The sequence below is a fragment of the Lissotriton vulgaris genome, unplaced genomic scaffold, assembly GCF_964263255.1.
Source record: "Lissotriton vulgaris unplaced genomic scaffold, aLisVul1.2 SCAFFOLD_846, whole genome shotgun sequence".
Taxonomy (NCBI): Eukaryota; Metazoa; Chordata; class Amphibia; order Caudata; family Salamandridae; genus Lissotriton; species Lissotriton vulgaris.
Window position 1 is genome coordinate 241,990 of NW_028254755.1, and position 17,788 is coordinate 259,777.

General features: G+C 45.8%; 1 protein-coding gene across 1 annotated transcript in view; it reads left to right on the plus strand.

Moving 5' to 3' along the window:
* LOC147659421 (cytochrome P450 2G1-like) overlaps positions 1 to 17,788 on the plus strand; it is an 804,706-nt gene that overhangs the window by 202,636 nt on the left and 584,282 nt on the right. The gene's annotated exons all lie outside the window — the stretch shown is intronic.

Here is a 17,788-nt window from a genome sequence, read left to right on the forward strand (position 1 = left end):
CCCTGTCCCCTCTTAAACCATTAAACCAATTTCTCCTTTCTCACACAATAAGCAGATTCATGCACCCACTCCACCTCTCTCTTGCAAGGAATCAGATTAATGCACACACACCCACACCTCCACCCCCACATCCCACAAATCTCATCTCTCCCACACAGTCTCTACCCACACCCCGGTCCATGCCACTCTACTGCGGAATACCTGGATGCTATGGTTTTACCTCCAGAATCATCTTCACCCCCCCCCCCCAGGGCTCTCAACCCAGCCTAAGCTTCATCCCACTCCTTTTGCCCAGCAATCCTCCACCCTAATAGGATGGGGCTCCTACCTTAGTCTCCACTAATGGCACCAACCTGCCTGAGTACATGCCCCTCCTCTCCACTGTCCGAGGTATCTCACAACTGCTCCCTATACCAGCCCATCTACTACTCAAAATCAACACTACTTTGGATAAAATCGCGTCACTTCGCATAGAAGCAAAGAAAATCCACACCCAGCAAAAACCCCTCACACCAAAGAAAAACTCTGACCCTGTCACTAACTCTCTGCACTGCCCCAAATCCAAACACTCCATGACTAAAATGTCCCATCGGAAGGTTGAATTGATGGAAAACCCCTATGGTAATACCCCCAAGCCACTCCTCTCCCTTCAATATCCCAGTTGTCCTTAGCTTGAACCCCAGTTGTCCTTAGCTTTAACCCCTCCTGCCTTTCGAGCCCGCCCTCCCAACTAACTAACATCCAACCCAATCCAGAAAAGTGACCTACACCCATGCCTTCCTGCTGCATGCTTATAAACTAAAGGGCAAAAAACACAGTTGATGGACAGAATGTAGAACAATGTTATACATTCACCCCAGTACAAGGATCTGGGCCTAAATCCATCGTTTTTTTGCACTCCACACCACCCTGGGCTAGACACTGGCTATATGCAAATCAGCTCTGACCCTGTGCCTCATGGGAACAGTCCAGTCCGAACTACCAAGCCATGTCTTTCCCAGACCGGAATCAAGCATCCAAGGACCGGTTTCTGGCTATCAGCCTTCATTCAGCCTGGATAGCTTGACTCCAGTGGTGTGGAGAGCCTGGGACTCACTTCTGAGTATACCCAGCCCACTCGGGGTGAAAATTGCAAAAAACACAGTTGATGGACAGAATGTAGAACAATGTTATACATTCACCCCAGTACAAGGATCTGGGCCTAAATCCATCGTTTTTTTGCACTCCACACCACCCTGGGTTAGACACTGGCTATATGCAAATCAGCTCTGACCCTGTGCCTCATGGGAACAGTCCAGTCCGAACTACCAAGCCATGTCTTTCCCAGACCGGAATCAAGCATCCAAGGACCGGTTTCTGGCTATCAGCCTTCATTCAGCCTGGATAGCTTGACTCCAGTGGTGTGGAGAGCCTGGGACTCACGTCTGAGTATACCCAGCCGACTCGGGGTGAAAATTGCAAAAAACACAGTTGATGGACAGAATGTAGAACAATGTTATACATTCACCCCAGTACAAGGATCTGGGCCTAAATCCATCGTTTTTTTGCACTCCACACCACCCTGGGTTAGACACTGGCTATATGCAAATCAGCTCTGACCCTGTGCCTCATGGGAACAGTCCAGTCCGAACTACCAAGCCATGTCTTTCCCAGACCGGAATCAAGCATCCAAGGACCCGTTTCTGGCTATCAGCCTTCATTCAGCCTGGATAGCTTGACTCCAGTGGTGTGGAGAGCCTGGGACTCACGTCTGAGTATACCCAGCCCACTCGGGGTGAAAATTGCAAAAAACACAGTTGATGGACAGAATGTAGAACAATGTTATACATTCACCCCAGTACAAGGATCTGGGCCTAAATCCATCATTTTTTTGCACTCCACACCACCCTGGGTTAGACACTGGCTATATGCAAATCAGCTCTGACCCTGTGCCTCATGGGAACAGTCCAGTCCGAACTACCAAGCCATGTCTTTTCCAGACCGGAATCAAGCATCCAAGGACCGGTTTCTGGCTATCAGCCCTCATTCTGCCTGGATAGCTTGACTCCAGTGGTGTGGAGAGCCTGGGACTCACGTCTGAGTATACCCAGCCCACTCGGGGTGAAAATTGCAAAAAACACAGTTGATGGACAGAATGTAGAACAATGTTATACATTCACCCCAGTACAAGGATCTGGGCCTAAATCCATCGTTTTTTTGCACTCCACACCACCCTGGGTTAGACACTGGCTATATACAAATCAGCTCTGACCCTGTGCCTCATGGGAACAGTCCAGTCCGAACTACCAAGCCATGTCTTTCCCAGACCGGAATCAAGCATCCAAGGACCGGTTTCTGGCTATCAGCCTTCATTCAGCCTGGATAGCTTGACTCCAGTGGTGTGGAGAGCCTGGGACTCACGTCTGAGTATACCCAGCCCACTCGGGGTGAAAATTGCAAAAAACACAGTTGATGGACAGAATGTAGAACAATGTTATACATTCACCCCAGTACAAGGATCTGGGCCTAAATCCATCGTTTTTTTGCACTCCACACCACCCTGGGTTAGACACTGGCTATATGCAAATCAGCTCTGACCCTGTGCCTCATGGGAACAGTCCAGTCCGAACTACCAAGCCATGTCTTTGCCAGACCGGAATCAAGCATCCAAGGACCACTTGGATCCATGTTATCACCAGTACCCGTCTGAAAAAGTTGTGTGCACAGGATGATTTTGCACCAAGGCCTCTTTCTGATACTCTGTTGGTTCTTTCTGTACATCTCTTCTTCTTCCAGCACTTTTCTACGTCTTTCTGCACTTCTGTTGCCTCTTTCTGCATTTGGCTTGCTTCTTTTTGTGCTTTTCTTCCTCTTTCTTCACTTCTCCTACCTTTGTAGGCAAAGTTAGAAATTAGCTTTTAAAAAACCTTTGAAATTCACTGAAAAAAACATAGGTTTTAAGGACATTATAGTTAGAAACTAGTGTTTAAAAAACCTTTGAAATTCACTGAAGAAAACATAGGTTTCAGGGACATTATAGTTAGAAATTAGCATTTAAAAAAACCTTTGAATTCACTGAAAACACCATAGGTTTTGAGGACGTTATAGTTAGAAACTAGTGTTTAAAATACCTTTGAAATTCCCTGAAAAAACCATAGGTTTCAGGGACGTTATAGTTAGAAATTAGCATTTACAAACCTTAGAAATTCATTGAAAAAACATAGGTTTCAGGGACATTATAGTTAGTTTGAGACTTCACTCTTATAAAACCATAGAAATTCAACCGTTATAGTTAGTAGTGTCATATGGATACTTCGTTACATATATTGCGTTAAGTTAGCATGAGTGCATTACATGTTTAAACAGCCTTTTTTCCTTTGGCTTCAGTTTTGCACACGACACATACTTGTTGTTGTCGCTTTCACCCTAGAAGCGGTGAGGTTGTTTATTTGAGAATAATATGTTATTTCTATGCTATCAGCTTTGCCTGGTACACTTGGTACAACTGTCTGCACACTGAGAGCTGCACACTCTAAAATTAACCTAACACAAGGTTGCTGGGAGGCCTGATCCTCGCACCACATTAGACATAACACAAATAATGTTAATGCCAACATTTTGGGCTCTACGCGGGTTTAAGATAGAGTTACACGGAATGAACGTAGACACTTGGTGCTGCGCATGAAGAGAGCTGGTAGCTGTTGATGTGATCTGCTCCTACTGACATTGAGAGGTATGGGGCCGCCCTGCTAAAGCCCGAATGAGACCTTCTTAGATATAAAATAATATGCTAGATAGGGTGCGCGAAATATAGGTGTTATAGATTTCTATAGATTTTGCATTATAACATGCTAGCACCTTTTGCTTACTATGGATTAGTGACTATGCTGCTGACTCTGATTTTTATAATCTGCATTTTGGTATTATACAAGATACTGCGTTTGAGAACTTTGCATTGAATAATAAATATTTCAAACTTGCACTTGTGTTCTTTGACTCTCAGTTTTGGTTTGAAATGATTATATAACGAAAGAGTGTTCATGTGTTCCACGATTCCTGAGGTATTCTAAAGATCATGTTCTGGTTTGTCTAAGACATGGATCATTCCATAATGATCCATGAGACACTGTAGCTAGCTAGGTAAGGGGATTTCTGACACTGAGATGAGTTTTGGATCATCCTAACTCACTGAGGTTCTAGATCTCTATGCACAGTTCTGTGGGAGAACGGAAACCCTGCTACATGGCGCCCAACGGTTTGGTTGGCCTTATTTCATGACACTCGAGTAGTATATCATTCAAACCTTGACACCTTCATTCCCGTTTCCGGTAAACGGTGGTGTCGGAAAAACCTACCTATTTTTGAAATAGGTCTTTTCAAGCTTGAATTCTTCTAAAAACGGTTTCTTTGAATTACTACCCAGTTGTGCTACAAACTGCTCTTTGTCTCTTTTCACTTCCTGTGCTAACATGGCCGTGGACATAGCGCAGCATAGCCGCGTCGCGGTTCGCGACCACTTGCGGGCATATACGTGGATACGTAACCTTCACGTGGATAATTCCCTCTGCGCAAAAGCGAATAATTTACTGGAAATCATGGACAGCCTTAATTTCACTCAACTTGTCACCGGTCCTACTCATGTGGCGGGTCACACTTTGGACCTTATTTTCGCTAATTTCCCCACTATCACCGTCTCCCCCTCCCTTCCTCTTACATGGTCCGACCACTACCTCATCCCTTTTTCTCTGGCCTTAGACCGTAAATCTATCCCTCCTGTGCCCAGGAAAGAGCTGGGAAGGAAGTGGCACAAAGTCACTTGCGCTTCCCTGGACCCGATATTCCACTTCCAGACGGACCATCTATCCCCGGATATCGACTCTAATATCGCCAGGCTCAACACCGCCCTCATCAACGCTATTGACCACATTGCCCCCCAGAAACTTATCACCTCCACTAGATCCTGTCCTTCCGCTCCCTGGTTCTCCACCTCCCTCCGCGAGGAAAAAAGTAGCTGTAAAGCACTCGAACGGAAGTGGAGACTAAATTACGATCTTGAAGCTAAGCTTGCCTACAAGGCGGCCTTGAAAAAATTTCTCAAACATAAAAAAACAGCCATGAAAGATCACTTCTCGCTCCAAATTACCAAAGCCAAAAACTCTTCAAAAACCCTATTTTCCATCGTTAAAGATTTCATTACCCCTCCGGCCAGGACCACTCAGGTCTCAGCTAGCCAGAAACTATGTGAAGGACTCTCGGACTTTTTCCTCGAAAAGATCGATAAACTCTGCGTCTCCTTCCCTAAAGGGCCAAGGCATCGGCCTCTGTCCACCGATCCCCCTTCCTCTCCGTCCCTTCTTGCCTTCAATAAACTTGCCCAGGAGGATGCTATCAGACTACTCATTCATTGCAAGTCTGGTGCACCCTCTGACCCCGTTCCGGCCAAAATTATGGGTGAACTGGCCCCCTTGCTAGCCGACTCTTTCCTCTCCATCTGGAATGCCTCTCTGCACCATGGCTTTTTCCCTACCACCTGGAAGGAAGCCTTGGTGATCCCTATTCTAAAAAAGGCAGATGCCGATCCCACTGTTTTTTCCAACTACCGCCCTATTTCCCTCCTCCCCAAATTGCAAAGGTTTTGGAAAAAGCCGTGCAGTTGCAACTCACGGAGTACTTGGAGAACAACTCACTACTGCACGACTCGCAATCTGGATTTCGGGCGGGATACAGTACTGAGACGGCTCTGCTGGAGGTCTCGGAGACCATCCGGGAGTGCGTGGACAGAGGCGAGGAGGCCATGCTGGTCCTCCTCGACCTGTCCGCGGCATTCGATACGGTATCCCACCCCATCCTCCTTGACCGACTACGGCATATGGGCATTGGCGGCACTGCCATCAGTTGGATCGAGTCCTTCCTTTCTGGAAGAAGTCAAAGGGTGCTGTTGCGGCCTTTCAGATCGGAGGAAAAACCTTTATCTTGCGGTGTGCCACAGGGCTCGGCCCTCAGCCCTCTGTTTTTTAACATATATCTTGCCCCACTGGCCGGCGTGGTGGAGTCCTACGGAGTCAGGGTGGTCTCTTATGCTGATGATACTCAGCTAGTGTTCTCCTTTAGAGGCCACTCTGACTCCGCGTTCTCCAACTTCCGCCGGTGCCTTAATAACATCAGTGATTGGATGTCTGAAAACCATCTAAGACTCAATGCAGACAAAACAGAGGTGCTGTTTTTTAACCAGAAAAATTCCATCCCCTCCTCCTGGTGGTGGCCCACTGCACTCGATCCCGCTCCCTCTCCCGTCCATTCGGCCCGTAACCTGGGCTTCCATTTCAATGACTCCCTTTCATGCAAGACTCAGATTCAAAAAGTGACCTCTGCCTGCTTCCTGAAGCTATGCATGATCAAGAAAATCCTCCCCTATCTCCCTCTGGATTCCCGCCGTACAGTTACCCACGCTCTCATCACGTCCCACCTGGACTATGCTAATAGCCTCTATGCCGGAGCTCCCCAATACCTGATTGACCGGCTGCAGATTGTCCAGAATGCGGCGGCGAGGCTGATTGGTAATATTTCTTATCGTCAGTCAGTTGCCGCATATCGTAGGGAACTGCACTGGCTACCTGTGGCCAGCCGTATTCAGTTTAAGATCCTCACTCTGACTCACCGAGCCATTAATGATCGCGGACCAAACTACCTAAAAAAACGAGTTTCCATATCCCGTTCCATCAGATCTTTGAGATCCAATGACCTATGCCTTCTGATCTCTCCCCGCTTTAGACTATCCAGAATGGGTGGCAGAGGATTCAGTGTCATTGCTGCAAAACTATGGAACTCGCTGCCAGTCGATCTCAGATTCTGCCCTTCCGAATCTGTCTTCCGGGCCAGACTCAAAACCTGGCTTTTTTCTAGACTCTGATTTATTACGCCACTTCCCCTCTCTGTTCCCTCTCTCCCCTCTAAGACTCAGGTTCTAGCGCCGGGACACCCCTCCGGGGGTAGCTGTGCGCTTTATAAGCTACATAAAATAAAATAAAATAAAAATAAATATAATGTACCTGCGGAAGGCTTGGCTGTGGTTCTAGTGGTGAGTGCGGAACATGCGTACCCGTACGAATTGTTTTATTCCTGGGTAACATTTCCGGCAGTGGACGCTAATTCGGGTGTCTTCCATTCATACACTGCCTCGGATGTACCGGCGGCTTATGCTCCGTACAGGGCACTGGAAGTACCTATCGACGCTTGGCAGCACGGAGTTTGGTTTGGTGGCGCCCTACCCCAATCTTTAACGGCTCCGAGGTTAGGTCCTTTGTCCATTCCGGGCACAAATTGGCCCGCTTTGGGTGGATTTACTCCTCATCCTAATCGCGCCACTTGTAATGTGGGTGACCTGCGGCGTCTTCATGATGTCGCGGTTGGAGTGATTAGAGCGCTTGTTCATTACATTGGTCGTAATATTCATGGCGCAGCCCCCGCAGGTGCGCAGCTTCGGGCAGAACAGGCTGGTTTGAAAATCAGTCCTGTCTTGGTGAATTCCATTATGGGCAGAAAGCCAGAGAATAAGGATGATTTTCCTTACTGGCTTGCCGAGAAATTCGACCAGCTGGAGGCTGTGTTTCCTAATACGACTCCGGGTGAAAAACACCGGATTCTTACGCTTAGTTTACCGAAAGATTTAGCCCCTGAACTTGCTGACTGTGAAACATGGGGTAAGACTTTTGCAGCGGTTTACTCGAGGTGCTATGGCACCCCGTCTGTGTCAAACCTTTCTGCGGTCCTTAAACGTGTTCAGGATGATCACGGACCAGAGTCGGCGGTTGAATTGGGTATGCGCCTGAGCGGCTCGTTTGAGACGGTTTGCGGTCTTATCCTTGCAAATGTCAAGGGGGATGCAGTGAACTTTCAGGTGGCCAATGCTCTGGCGTTAATTCCCGATGCCGAGAAACCCCGTCAGCTGGCAAGAATTATTGTGGCGGCTTATAAAATGGTTGGCCCCACTTCTAAGGGTTTAAAAGCTTTTTCTGAAAAAGAGAAGAAGCAGCCCCAGGGACAGTCTTCGGAAACGGGTGGACAACCCAAGTCCAAAAAACAAAATTGGCCTAAAAAGCAGAAGCAGGGTAAGCAACATCAACAGCAGACACAGGTTTCTAGTCCTACGCCTTCGCAGCCTGCGCAGTCAGATCGAGTTTATGATTTGCGCGATCGCGCGACGATTAAATCGCCTGAGAGATATCAGGCTTCTGACCAACGCTCTCCTCGTTCCTTTCAGGACTCATCGGCTCCGTCAACCGGTGGTGGAGGGGGCGGCAGGGGCAGGGGTGGCCAGCAAGGACGTGGCCAGCCCCGCACGCGAAGTGAAGGGGATCAGCGGGACGACTCTACGCCAAAGAGACCGCAGTTTGCCAAGAAGAAAGTCGCAGCCTTAACGGCGCATCGATATGCCCCAGATAGTGAGAACGCGGCTTCGGAATCTGACGTGGGCTCTGACCTTGCTGGACAGCGCGGCGGAGATTACCATAGTGAGAGAGGCCCTCCGTCCACTGTTGAAGGTGACAGCGACTGAGACTTTTATTGTGATTGAAACAGCTGATACACATGTTGCTCCCCCTGAAAGACTTTTTGAAATTGTCCTGTTAATTGAAGGTGACATGCAGCGAACTGTAAAAGGGGTATTTTGGGAAAATCTTTCGGATACGTATGACATTTTGCTTTCGGAGGCTGACTGGCCCCCACCTTTTGTTCTCGCAGCTCCGCGAGGGGAGGAGGTAATCCTCCCCAGTTTCGCGCACACTGTATCGAGAGTGGAAGCGCTGCATTTTGCAGAAGAGTGGGCTCTGGCGCTTGCGCCGGCTGTGTACCGAAATCAGTGTGGCTGGGATAAATTGTCCCCTAGCCATGAGATTCCTTTACGGTCACAGCCGCAGCCACAACCCAGTATCCCATACGGCGTGAAGCTAAAGCTTCGGTCGCGGCTATCCTTGAACAATTGGAATATCAAGGTGTAATTGAAACGTGTGTGTCACCAATGAATAATCCCCTTTTTACTGTTAACAAGCCGGACGGCTCATATCGTCTGGTTTTGGATTACCGGCATTTGAACTCGCATTGCCGTAACTGTGCAGTACAGAATACTCACGGCTCTGCCCTAGTAAATAGTCTTGAGCGTAAACGGTTCAAAACCACGCTTGACATTTCCAATGGTTTTTATGCACATAGATTAGATGGTCTAAGTTCCCAATGGACCAGTTTTACGTGCGGCGGCGTACAAAAAATGTTTAAACGACTCCCAATGGGATATAAAAATAGTCCTGGAGTGTTTTCCGCCCGCATAGTCTCTCTTTTGGAGAGTTTTGATCCAGTTGCATGTTCGTATGTGGATGACATTTATCTCACAGACGACGAACTTTGGGTGCATCTGTGTCGAGTAAACAGCATAATTTGTAACTTTGCAGACATGGGTTACAAGTTTAACTTTGCAAAATCACACATTGCGGAGTACACAGTGTTGTTTCTGGGTTATGAACTTAACCACGAAGGAAAGGGGTTGGCTCCTCAATTCCTGGAGAAATGCGCGCAGTTGCGCTCTCCGACAACGCTGAAAAAATTACAGTCTTTACTGGGTTTTTTAAATTTCGGGAGGACATACATTCCGGAATATGCCCAGCGTATCAAGCCTTTATATGCCTTGGTACAACCATCTTTTTCCAAATCATGCTGGCTGCCTGAGCATTCAGCCATTCTGCAGTCTTTGCAGGCTGATATGCTCGCTTCTGACTACTTACAGACTCGTGATAACCAGACCAACCTGGTGATAAGAATTATCCCTGGGACGGTGGGTTTCACGTACCTGACTTTTAATGAAGGGGATACTGTACCTATTGCTTACAAGTCACACTTGTACACTTCGGCTGAACTGCGTTTTTCCACTGTGGAGAAAGTTTTAATGGCTGTGCAGATGGCAATTCTTAAGGAACGTGCCCTGTCGCAGGGAAAGCGCATGTTGGTGGTTACCCCGTGTCCTGCCTTGGAGGCGGTCACGAAAGCCAGTGTACCGAATTCTAAAGCTTTGCACCCTCGGTGGATTCAGTGGGCTACATCCTTGACATCTCAGGATGTCACGTTTATTTTTGACGCAGCTTTACGGTCGCAGGAGTATTTACAGTATGAATTTGTTCATCCTGCTCCTTTAGCAATGCGGCCGTTGGAGGATTTCCATTGTATCATTTACACGGATGGTTCGGCGCAGGTTGCGCATGGCTCTAAACATGCCTACGTTTCCGCTTGCGCCATTGTGGTCGGTGCCATGGTGAACGATGAGTTCAAGTCCAGTGTCGTGCACACGCAAACACTAGGAGACTGCACTGCACAATTAGCAGAGCTTCGTGCTCTTATGCTCGCATTGGAGTACGCTGATCCTTGTGTGACGACTTTAATCGTAAGTGATTCTTACTACTGTGTCCAGTCTTACAATGAGAACTTGTTCTTTTGGATTCAGAATGATTTTCGTGATTCCAAGGGTAGCACAATAAAACATAAAATGATCTGGGTCCGAGTGGCGGAACTTAAAGAGAAACTGCTGCTCGTGTTTGTGATTCATACTCTCGGCCACCAGCGCGTGGGGGTCCACGCTGTTGGTAATTCGCTTGCTGATGAGGCAGCGAAGTCTGCGGTATCGAAATACTTGGTTGCAGCAGTCACGAGGTCCAAAAGCAAAATAGATGATGACATCTTGGCGGCTGTTGCTGCCACGGAGAAGGGAGGTAAATATCCTGCGGGGTTCCCTTCGAAGTACACATACCACTTAAGTCCCGATAAGGTTCCTTATGTGAAAATTCCTGAAGTTGGAGAGCGTCTAGTTCCCAACTCGGATCGCAGAGCTTCTCTGATTACAGCGGCTCATGAAGGTGTGGCGTCTGCGCATGCGGGCGTCTCAGCCACTGTATGTCAGCTACAACAGAGGTTCTGGTGGCGGGGACTGTACAAACAGACGCGCGATTATGTCCTTATGTGTGACATTTGTCAGCAGATCAAGCCTTCTACTGCTGCGCGTCCGCCTCAGACACAGTTGTACATCTCTAATAAACCACTTGGTTGTGTTTATTTGGATCACTGCGGTCCTTTTTCTTCTGATACTGCGTATAAATACATCTTAGTAGCAGTTGACTCATGCGCACGCTTTGTATGGGTATGGCCGCATCGAAGCGCTGATTCGCGAACTGTCATTAAGGATTTGCGTGTCTTTGTGGGAATCTTTGCTTGTGGTGCTTTCCATTCGGACCAGGGTCCGGCGTTCGCCTCTAAGGCATATAAGGATGCTATGGTTTCGTTGGGAGTACAGGTGAAGTTTTCAAGTCCCTACAGGCCTGAGGGCAATTCTGTAGTAGAAAGAATGAACCGCGACTTAAAGCAATCTTTGACAGCCCGTGTTATAGGCACTGGTAGAAACTGGCTGACCCACCTCTATGGCGTGCAGCGTGCGCTTAATAATCTCCCTAGAAGGTCTCTGGGTGGGCGGACCCCATACGAAATGCTCTTTGGTATCAAGATGTACGTCCCTGACCTTGATGGTGCAGACTGCCAGGCCCAGGCCGCGGCCTTTGACGTAGATGAACATTGCAATGTTTTACAGGATCTACAAAAGACCAGAGACAGTCTTGCAAAGGAACACTTGCCCTCCACGTCGGATGATGCGTTGCAGATCCCGGTAGTTGGCTGGCTACCCCAAGTTGGAGAACTGGTTCGAGAGAAGATCGATAACAAGAAAGAATTTGGTCCCTCATATCGTGCACCAGTTCGGGTTCTTGGAGTGAAGGGCACAAGAACAGTCATTTTACCACCACTTCCAGGTCGTAAAGAAAACAGATTTATTTCTATTGACAATGTCAAGACACACAGGGTGGCCGATTCTTCATAGCATGACACCGGCTGTATCCTGTCCTTCCATGGTGAGGCACTCTGTGCTGGCTATTACATCTGGTGCAGATCAGGAGGTGTCCCTCGAGATGCCTGCTATGTCCAGTCCTTTATTAAATACTATTCCTGTTACTAACATTGATGAGCTGACCTATGCAGATCCTGCTGATTTATCTATGTCCGATTTACAAGCTCGTTTGGCTAACCAGTCCAGATTCTCTTTTGACTCTGTTTCGGAACTTTCAAAGAAACCATCGACTATTGCAAGATATGCCACGTTGTTTAAAAAACATTTTCTGATTCCACCTTGGACATACATTTGGCTGATACTATTTTCATTTTATCTTTTTATGGCAATTGGTTTTGTGTTTTATTTTTTTCGCCTGATCGATGGCCATTATGTGAAAGAAAGAACAGGAATTCGGTACCTTAATGGAACATTGGCCCCTCTTTCCTCCTCACATTCAGCACACAGACTAAAGAGAGACTTACATTCAGTAGAGATTACTGCTTGGCCTGTCCTTGATGGGATTGTGTGGGATGCGGTTAGGTTTCAGATACATGGCCCCACAGAAGTTATTAATGTTCCTAATGTGCTTAGAGTAAACATGGGAGATGTGATTAAGCAAAATATTCGTTCTGATGATTGGGATCTTCAGGCCGTAGAAGCATTGTTCTCTGATTTGAAATATTATGCGGCCTTTGATGCTGAGGATTTGTACTTGGATTCTGTTAATTATGGTGATTTGTTTTGCTATCAACATTATGGGAATCATTTCTTACACAAAACGAGTTCCGTGAGGGTTCCGGTAAACTACACACAGTGGGAACATTGTCCTGCGCCTTTGCAAGGGAGCTCGAGTACTTTCCTGGGAAAATACTTATATTTTACAGATTTTAATCAATCAAATCCTGAGTCGTTTTATTTTAAAGTGAAACAGAAATTCATGTCCAAAGTCAGACTTACCGATACAAAATTGCTGTATTCAAAGTCCTTTCTAGACAGGTTAGCTGTAGATGGCTATGAGTTATGGAAGGAGACTATTGACATTAAATCGGTTTGGGGTACCAAAGATTGGCAGGTACAAGGCACTGAGGCTTTGCATCGTGCATGTCTCATCCCGAATCACATGTTGTTTTTAAATTCTACTATTTCCCAGACAACATGTTTTGGATTGGCTACATCTAAAAAATTAAATGCACCAACCATCCCTGATTTGGAAGAATATTCAGGCTGGAATAATTTCACTACATTGTCCATAAGTGAGATGCGAGACCTATTGCACAATTCCTCCTTTAATATTTCCAGTTTTGATCCAGATGGGTGGCTTTTGTGGCAAAGAAGCTCTGATTCTTGCCAACGTCGTTTTTTGGGTTTGTCTGAAGGTTTTAAACACATCAGGCCGGATCCCCGTTTTGAAACAGATCACACAGTTACTACTTATTCAGTAGGCAAATTGTGTCAGACCTGGTTGCAACATTCCACTTTGGCTGCAGTAAAACTGCATCTGTCACGTTTGAATGAGAATATAGACCTGAATGATTTTATAAAAGGCCCGGCTAGGGGTAGATCTAAACGCTTTATTTATGCTGTTTACAATGAAATTTGGAAATTTTCACAAGTTGAGGCAGCTAAACGCCTAAGGGCTATTGATCAAGCAAATTTGGAAAAAGTGCTTGCAGTGGTCGATAACAGTATTAACATGCTTTCTTCCAGAATTTACACATTGGATAATATTGTTTCTTCTGTTGTTGACATTGTACATGATGAAGTGTCCACGTTATACCATGGTCAGAATCAATTGCGTTCTGTAATGCAGTTTGCCTGGACCCTACAGACACTTAATGCTGGTCGAGTTCCCTGGACCTCATTGAACGTTTCATCCCTTTTTGCCCCTTTTAATCTGACTGAAAAACAGCGCATGCTTTCAATGCGTGATGCTTCATTTTCTATGTTACATATTGAGAAGCTAGAATCCTTACCTTTCTCTGTTGCTGAAACCACTACTGCCACGTGGCTTATTCATGGATTAATTACATTACCATTTCCCTTATATAAATTTACTAACTGTATGCGGTATATTGCTATAGGACGATATGAACCACTAGGCAATGCATTCCTACATGAGGCATGGTCCTTACCATACACGTCCAGATGTCTGAAGGATGGAAAAGAAGTGAATCTTAATGGTGAGGAATGCACACAGTCACCTGACCATTCATTAATATGCAGACACATTCAGTTACACGGTTCTTGTAATCAGGACCGCCCAAATTTAGCATGTGTTTTAAAAGGCACGCCAGTTCCAGCAGTAGTTCCCACATTTACATTATTGACTAATGGTAGTTATTTGCTTTTAAACAACGAAGTATGTTGTGGGTTATTAATTGGTGTGGCTTATGTGGTAACTGTATCAGAGCGTGTGGTGTGTTGCAAGAATGTTCTATACCCACCCCCGCATGGGTCTTCAGATGTCTCCATCTGGCCACGGATTCCAACCTTGGAAGCAAAATTCAATGGTTTAAGCAGAATAAGGGCCCTTTTGTCTCAAAAACAAGTGACCCTGAGTTCGGCCCGGGAAACTTATGTCCTTCACATAGCTAACACCCGCACAGAGGTGCAGGCGCTTTTAAATACTGATTTGCCGTTTCATTTCTGTGAGCTGGTGCACCAGATTTTTAATGCTTCTTCAACGACTGGGCTTGCACATTTTTTTAAATTAGTAAGCAGTGGCCTCGTGACTACGTTTGAAAAAGTTTTTGGTATCATTCCCACGTTTTTCCACTCTATTTTTTCGAGTTTGTTTGGCGGACTACCTGTGTTGCTGGCTGTAGCCGCTGGCATTTTATTGGTGTTTTTCTTCATAAAACATGGATGCCCATCCTGCACAAGAAGCCGTTCAACGCCTCCTGACACTGTGCCGTAATCGGATGCTCAATTACTATGGAACATTGCCGCTTGCAGCATTAAGCACGGCCTATAGATTGTCATTTCGGTTCACCGACTTCACGTGTGTCCAACCTGTGTTTCACTGCCTGAGCTGCGAGTTCGATTGGGCCATTGATTTGTGCCTATGCTTGAGGACTGCTCCTGACGTCGATTTTGATCAGCTAATGCGTCCCGTGGTGGCTCACGAGCTGATCTGTTCTGGCGAAAGAGTTATGGCCTTGGCAGCAATAAATGGAGTTCTGGGCCAATGGGAGATCTCTGCAGCGGCGGATGCCTTTCTGACACACAGCGATCTGGTGAACCCATCGAGTTGTCCTCTGACGTTACAGGAGGATCCGATGCTGGAGGAGCACGTATGTTCTTTCCCATTGCTGAATTGGATTGCTGAACTATTTTCGGATGATGGCAGTGATTTCATACTGGAGGCTGTTGCAACTTTCTTTGCATATACTTTCCAATCATGACATGCCTGGGAGGAGTGCTTTGTTGTGAAATATGACTTTCCCCTCGCTGAATTGGAGGGATGGACTGTGTTCAGCTGATGGAGAGTTCAATCACGTGGTGTCGCTGAGGATAACGTCAATGTGGCACATGACTTTGGATATCGGATAAGTGCCTTGTTTTTTTCTCTTACATACATTTGGATTGATGCGGCCTGGTCCTACATTTCATATTTTTGAGACCTGGCGAATAACTTTTGGTTCGAAAGTTTTGTTTTTATTTTTAGACTTGAGGCCACTGTAGGCATTCATACATATTCATTCATACATATTTTTAGCTTATTTTAGCTCAAGATTATTGAACTTTGCTTTCAATTTTTGTATCTGATTTAGTATTGCCTTTTCCCTTATGTTTGACGGTGCTCGGACCAATGGGGGGGTGTCATATGGATACTTCGTTACATATATTGCGTTAAGTTAGCATGAGTGCATTACATGTTTAAACAGCCTTTTTTCCTTCGGCTTCAGTTTTGCACACGACACATACTTGTTGTTGTCGCTTTCACCCTAGAAGCGGTGAGGTGGTTTATTTGAGAATAATATGTTATTTCTATGCTATCAGCTTTGCCTGGTACACTTGGTACAACTGTCTGCACACTGAGAGCTGCACACTCTAAAATTAACCTAACACAAGGTTGCTGGGAGGCCTGATCCTCGCACCACATTAGACATAACACAAATAATGTTGATGCCAACATTTTGGGCTCTACGCGGGTTTAAGATAGAGTTACACGGAATGAACGTAGACACTTGGTGCTGCGCATGAAGAGAGCTGGTAGCTGTTGATGTGATCTGCTCCTACTGACATTGAGAGGTATGGGGCCGCCCTGCTAAAGCCCGAATGAGACCTTCTTAGATATAAAATAATATGCTAGATAGGGTGCGCGAAATATAGGTGTTATAGATTTCTATAGATTTTGCATTATAACATGCTAGCACCTTTTGCTTACTATGGATTAGTGACTATGCTGCTGACTCTGATTTTTATAATCTGCATTTTGGTATTATACAAGATACTGCGTTTGAGAACTTTGCATTGAATAATAAATATTTCAAACTTGCACTTGTGTTCTTTGACTCTCAGTTTTGGTTTGAAATGATTATATAACGAAAGAGTGTTCATGTGTTCCACGATTCCTGAGGTATTCTAAAGATCATGTTCTGGTTTGTCTAAGACATGGATCATTCCATAATGATCCATGAGACACTGTAGCTAGCTAGGTAAGGGGATTTCTGACACTGAGATGAGTTTTGGATCATCCTAACTCACTGAGGTTCTAGATCTCTATGCACAGTTCTGTGGGAGAACGGAAACCCTGCTACAGTAGACCTAACTATAACTCGCGCCCCGCAATGCACTGCTGATAATGTCACATATTACATCAGTCATGACATGCTCAGTGACATCACTGATGACATCTCAAATGACATCACTGATGACATCAACCAGTAAATGGGTGTTTCTATAGGAATATATATATTTTTTTTAAGTCGCAGGATGCGCGTAGGATCCGCACATTTTGCGGCCGAAAAAAACAAAGCATGTATTTTTGACATATACATCAAGCTTATGTGTTTAGATCTTGGGTGGCTCTAAAAAGAGCCCCTGTGTTTATTGAGAGATTTTAGTATTTACAAGTAAGTTCCGATGCAGAGTCTAAAGTCCATGAGGAAGACTCTGTTCCCTTCATCTGTAAAATGTACAGCATCTCTCCTATAGATGCCATACATATTGAAACACAGATTGTTGTGGTAAATGGACCCTATTCTATAGTCTCTTTGGCTCAAGAAAATATAGTTCTGTCCCACAATTCACACTCTAAGCATCTTGATAGGAGGTCTCGATGCACTCAGATGGTCTCTGTAAATGAAATGGCAGTTTGAAAACTAAGATTTTTCTAAAATGGTGGAAAAGATGAAGTGTTGAAAAACAGAAAAGAAATGATTGGTTGTTTGACAACCTTCTACACTGAAAACTAGGGTGCATGTTTCTGTCTTTTTAAAAGCATGATTCTTATTGGTTATCAGAACGTGATTGAAAATAACATTACGTAGGATAAGCTGGTATACTGAGAGGTCAAGCACACTTGCTGTTTTATTTAGCAACATTGTGTTATCACTTTTGCGTTCTTCGGGAGCCGGCATTGCTTTTTCGCATGGGGAGATGGAAATTTGTATGTGGAAATGCAATTTGCTTTAGATTTTGAAAGTGAGAACAGATTTCACTGCTGTCTTTCAAAATGCAAACTAAGTTTGCTATGGGACGGTGGGAGTTGTGAAAGTCCTACCCTGTCAAAGCAAACAGCAGTGTCCCGGGGTAGGCACCCGTGCACACTGCAGGAGCTGGCCGTCGGGCGTGGTGGTATCCAGTCCCGTCCAGGGCACCAGGCAGAGGGCCATGCAGTCTGCCTCCCGTAATACAGAAATTACCCGGGGTCGTGGTTTCCCGGGCTTG